The following is a 6,000-nucleotide window of genomic DNA, read 5'->3' on the forward strand; positions in this document are numbered from 1 at the left end:
CATCTGCTGTCCAAAGACCGCGAAGAACGGAGTGACTCCCGTAGCGCTGTGGACCGCATTCCGGATCGCCACTTCCACCTCTGGTAGGTACGCGTCCCATTCCCGATGATCCTGACCCAGGTAGGTTCGGATTGCCGACAGCACTGTGCGGTTCACGCGTTCGGCGGCGTTGCTCTGAGGCGAATACACTGGTGTGCGCAGGTGAGTAATGCCAAACGCCTGGACCATCGCATCGAACGACTTTGACACGAATTGTCGTCCATTATCCGAATGGATCACTTCCGGCACGCCAAATTTGAAGAACACCTCATGCACTAGGAAGTTCACGACATCCGCCGCGGTGGCTTCCCTCATGGCCTTCAGGAAGGTAAACTTCGAGAAGTGGTCTACGACGACGAATATCCACGCATGCCCTCGTTTCGACCGTGGATACTTCCCCAAGAAGTCGATATATAGCTTCTGGAAGGGGCGGTCGGTGCGCACTTCTTCCCCAATTCCGACCTGCATCCGGTAGTTCTGTGCCTTGGTCTCCTTGCATGTATCGCATTTCCGAACATAGTCCCTGACTTGTATGGCCATGTTGGGCCAATAATATCGCCTGCGCAGCGCGTGCAGCGTTTTCCTCATGCCTCCATGAGCTGACGTCTCGTCCGCGTGTGCTTGTTGGATGAGTCCTGCCGTCAGCGACTCCGGCACCCAGAGCTTCCAACTGGTGCCTTCGACCTCATCCTCCAAGCTCTCGTGCACGGTCCTCTTGAACAGAAGTCCGTCCTGCACTCTAAGGTCCGGCAACTTCCCTTGTTGGCTCATCACCTCTCTTATCAGCTCTCGATATTCGGTGCTCTCGAACTCCGGGGTCTGAAATCCCAACAGATCTTCCGGGGTCAGTTCGACCTCTTCCACGCTTCGGGACAATGTGTCTGCGACGACGTTGTCGGCTCCCTTGCGGTACTGCATGGAGAAAGGGAACGCTTGCAGTTCTAGGGACCACCTGGCTAATCTCCCGCTCAAGTCTTTGAGACTCATAAGCCACTGCAGACTCGCATGATCGGTGATTACCGTGAACGGCATCATCTCCACGTACGGCCGGAATCGATGTATGGCCAGTTTGGCGGCTAGGCATTCCTTCTCGGTCACCGAATAGTTGATCTGGTGCTTGTTGAGTTTGGCCGAGAAGAATGCGATCGGCCTTTCCTGTTGTTCGTCGTCTAGCTGGAACAACACGGCTCCTACTCCGTAGTGAGATGCGTCGCATTGGATGAAGAATGGTCTTCGAAAATCCGCGTGAACTAACACCGGGGCTGTGGTGAGGGCTAACTTCAAGTTTTCTATGGCTTCTATGGCCTCGTCGCTCAACACAAATCTACCCGTTCTCTTCTTAAGGGCATCAGTCAACGGTACCGATATCTCGGCGAAGTTCTTTATGAATCGGCGGTACCACCCCGCCGTACCTAAGAAGCTTCGTAGTTCCTTGACCGTCCTCGGATTCGGGATGTTCCGGATCGCTTCTACCCTTCCCGGATCCATGCGCAGCGTCCCGCCGCCTATGATGAAACCCAGGTAGTTTAGGTTGCGGAAGCAGAATTTCGACTTCGCCATGCCTATGGTGAGGTTCGCGTTCCTCAGACACTCGGCCACCAATTCCAAGTATTTTAAGTGCGTTGGAAAATCTGCCGATATTATCAGCAAGTCGTCCAGGTATACGAATACGTTGGACCTCAGATTCGCCGGGATTACCTTATCCATGAGCCTGCAAAGTTGTTGAGCGGCGTTGCAGAGCCCGAATGGCATGTGGCGGAACTGGTACAGCGGCCTCCCTGGTACAGTAAACGCCGTATACGCCCTGCTCTTCTCCTCCATCTCTATTTGCCAGAACGCGAACTTAAGGTCGACGCTAGAGATGAAATGAGTCTCGTCGATTCGCGATAGGATGCCCTCGATGCATGGAAGCGGGTAAGCGTCTTTTACCGTTACACTGTTTAATTTCCTGGCGTCTAAGCAAAACCTGTTCTTCCCAGGCCTCATCACCACCGTCGTCCGGTTGCTCCACGGGCTGTCACTCTCCTCGATGATGCCCAACTTTAGCATCTTATCCACCTCGGCCCACACGATCTCTTGTTTGGCCGGGGACAGCGGATAATGTCTGTCTTTCACGGGTTCTGCTCCCTCGATCAGCTGAATTCGGTGCTGCAGCAGGTGAGTTTTCCCTAGGCCATCCTTCTCAAATTGGAGAAATCTGCTCTTCACGCTTTCCAACTGACTCCTCTGATCGTTGTCCAGGTCCCACATTTCCGGATCCGTCACGCAGTCGTCGTCGTCCCGGTAATAAGCCACCTCTGGGTTTGCTACCGTTACCTCAGATGCCTCTGGTGGTGTTTCGGACTTTCTGGCCGGACCGAGCAGCTCTGGTGCGATCTCGAAGGCTCGCCAGAAGTCGATTCCCAGGTATAGTTCCTGTCGCAGGTCCGGGCACATGTAAAATACGATATATTCCGTTCTATTCCCGTATTTCACAGGCAGAACAACGCGACCTAAAATTGGGCGATTGGCACCCGCCGCTGTCCTCACCATCGATTCGTATGGCCGCGCTTCCCATCCCAGTTTCTCCACTAACTCCCGGCATCCTTGTCCCAACAGACTGACGGAGGCCCCCGTGTCCAGCAACCCTTTCATTTTGGCCCCAGCGACCTCAACTTCGGCGAATACTCGTGGGTCTATACTCTCCTCCCGTCTCACCGCTTCGACGACCTGGCGCCTGGTAATCCTGCGTCTGCGGAAGCGCGCACGTGCCTTCACCATTCTCCGGGTGGCTAGCGTCATCCCCTCCAGCTGTCGCTCACCAAAAATTCTATTTCGGGCCGACATGTATGCCCGAACACGTTCTTCGTATGGTAAGCCCCTAAGTGTTCCTCCTTTGCTTATACTATTATTATAATTAGCCTTATCCTGATCCTTATTCCAAATCTCCGTCTCCTTTCCAATGATTATTGGCTCTGGTAGGTGCCCCTCTCCTGCTTTCCCGCGGTCGCCGTCCCGGAACGCGTCTGTCCCGCCATCACCGCGCTCCCTCTGGGGTTTCCCGGACAGTTTTCACACTGCGAGCAGAAAGTGTCCGGCTTTCCACACCTATAGCAGAATATTTTCCGCTCCTTGGACAGGCAGTCTCTAAAGACGTGGTCGAACTGTCTGCAGTTCCAGCATACAATTCGGGATGAGTTCCTGCTTCGCACGAATGCCTCCTCCAGTTCTCCCGGTGGCGTTTCTGTAAGATGCGGTGGAACTTCAACCTCGTGGACTACGGGCCTCGTTCCTTGTGGACAACGCGACGGCTGAAGGTACCCAGTCCGGCTTCTGCGACCCATGTGCCTCTCCACTTCTAGGCACTCTTGGCGCAGCTCATCCACGGTGAGTACGTCCATGGCATAAATATATTTCGCCAGACTTTCTTTTAAACCACGCTTTATAATCCTCACCAGCTCTCGGTCTCTCAGCGGCTTCTGGAATCGCGCGGCGAGTTGACGCATGTGGTGGATATAATCATCCACCCCTTCGCTGGCCTGTTGCTCTCGTTGTAGAAGCTCCTGCATTACCTCGTGTTCCGTCTGGTAGCCCCGGAACCTGTCCAAGAGGGCATGCCGCAGTTGCATCCAGCTGTCGACCCTAGAATGCCGCACGTGCATCCAGTACCACTCGCGGGCGCGGCCGGTCAGGAGCAGGTGGAAACCGCGCAGGACCTCCTTCCACGGGCACTGATACTGCCTCTGCAGGAACTCTAGGCGGAACACGAAGTCCTCGACCGAATTCATCGCGTCCTCGCCGTCAAACTTGACGTTCCACCGCTCGAGCTTCATGTACGCAGTTTCTCGCACGTTGGCGTACGCCTCCTCCGGTTGAAAATCATCCGCTCTCCGGTCCTCTACTCGGAAATGGCGGTTATTCGGGTTACGCCAGTTCCTCGACTGAGCATCTGCCACGTAAACTGGGCTGCTGGACGAATACTCCGCCCCTCGTGCGTCTTGTCTACGTGGCTTCGGTGGCACCGGTGGTGGAAATGCCTCGCGCTGGAACACTTCCCGTTCTTTCGGGATGGCGCCTGTTCGCGGTCCCGGCTCGACATGTCTGGGCGGCTTCGGTGCAGTGTTAACCTCGGCGGTTTGGCTCCCTGGCGGCCTAAGCACATCAATGATGCCCTTCATCATTTCCATGAAGCCAGCTCGCATCTCCTCGCGGATGGACTCGCTGATGCCAGATGGCAGAGCATGCAGATATGTTTGGTGGGCCTGAGCGATCGCCGCGTTTGCCGCCGATTTGAGCACTGAGTCTTTCGGGGCTTTTGGGAACTCCAGGTTCCGTGGAGGTCTATCCTGTTGCGCCAATTCTTTCTCCAAGTCTACCAGGTGACCCTCTTTCGGGATCTGTCTCTCTGGAAATCCCCGGAAATTCATTGGCGTTCGCACCAGCCCTCCAGCTGGGCGCGGCGGTGGCAGAGCCGACGCCCCATCAGCGTCAGAAGCCCAATCAGACACCTGTTCCTCAGCCATACTTATCCCTTCTGAGAACAGTACCCCTCTCTTCTACAAGGCTTACAACCCTTATAAAAACTTTACTAATATTTCTAATAAATTAATAAATAAATAAACACCCACTAACAAATCTTACTAATAAAGAATAATAAATTAATACACATCGACCACAAAAACACTCACAAAATTAAATTTTTTTTCTTTCTAATTAATTTCAAATACTTGGGGGAGAGAAGACAAATCCTAACACAGGCTAAATAATCTACGCATAATCTGGACAGTGGACAACACTTAAGCATTCGTCCCATGCTCAGTTCGTCAGTTCGACTGACGGACGGCATGCAAGGAACGCTACCTTGAAGGCTATTTGGTTTCTGTCGCACTTCTGTGCACCCTTAGAGTATGCTGTGTGACAGGTGCGGCGCAGGATCGGCTCTATATCGTCCTGGGTCACCTGCCTCCGAAGCTCATTTAACTACGGCCAGCACACACCAAACGTTAACACAGAGTGGGACAAAACAAATAGAAAACATTAAACAAACTCTAGTTAGACCTACCCTAATATCACATTTCGTCACAGGTTATTTTGTCATGGCGGCTACCACCAGGCTACGATTGACGGTCGCGAACGTTCACCAACTAGCAAACGTGACTTACCGTCATCAACCGCGACAAGAAAACACCCCATGTCAATGGACACCATGGCAAGATCCGTCTCCGTCGCTCTTCTGGCCATTCTTGGGATATGCTGTGTGACAGATGCGGCGCAGGCTCGGCTCTATATCGTCCTGGGTCACCTGTCTCCGAAGCTCGTATAACTACGGCCAGCATACATCCAACATTGACACAAAATGAGACAAAAACAACTAATTGAATAAATAACATCTGACTAAACTACCCTAATATCACATTTTTTTAACCATGAGATGCCTTTGTCGTTGCGGCTACCACCAGGCGAACGATGGATAGTCGCAAATGTTTCGCCAACATGCGAACGGCCATCAACCACTACAAAAAAAAACCCTCATGCTTATGGATGGATATTCAGATAACCTCTACTTCCGTCGTGCTTCTCGGATTCCACTACACGCTGCGCGATTATGAGCTACCTACTCGTGCCACATAAGACTTCAGCGGTGTGGGTCCTGAAGCCAAGGGAGTCCTTTCCTCTGTACCTTCATTTTTATCGTATTTATTTTTCTTTGATTACACACCGACTTCAAAGAAGCCGAGTGCTTCTTCAAATTGGGCGCCATATTGTTACGGAACTGCTTGTTTCTCAGTGGGCCGCGCCGGCTGGCTCATCGGATTCTCTGGGTGTGGTCCCATCCCTGGCCCGCAGTCCGCACAATCGATAACAACAAAGCTACACGTCTGTAGCAAAACAGACTCACACAACACTACTCAAAATGAACCGCATAATCGATAACAAATATTCGGAACCACTAACTCATGAACAAAATACACAGCTGTAACT

The sequence above is a fragment of the Drosophila novamexicana genome, unplaced genomic scaffold, assembly GCF_003285875.2.
Source record: "Drosophila novamexicana strain 15010-1031.04,08,12 unplaced genomic scaffold, DnovRS2.1 tig00000137-arrow-arrow-pilon, whole genome shotgun sequence".
NCBI lineage: Eukaryota > Metazoa > Arthropoda > Insecta > Diptera > Drosophilidae > Drosophila > Drosophila novamexicana.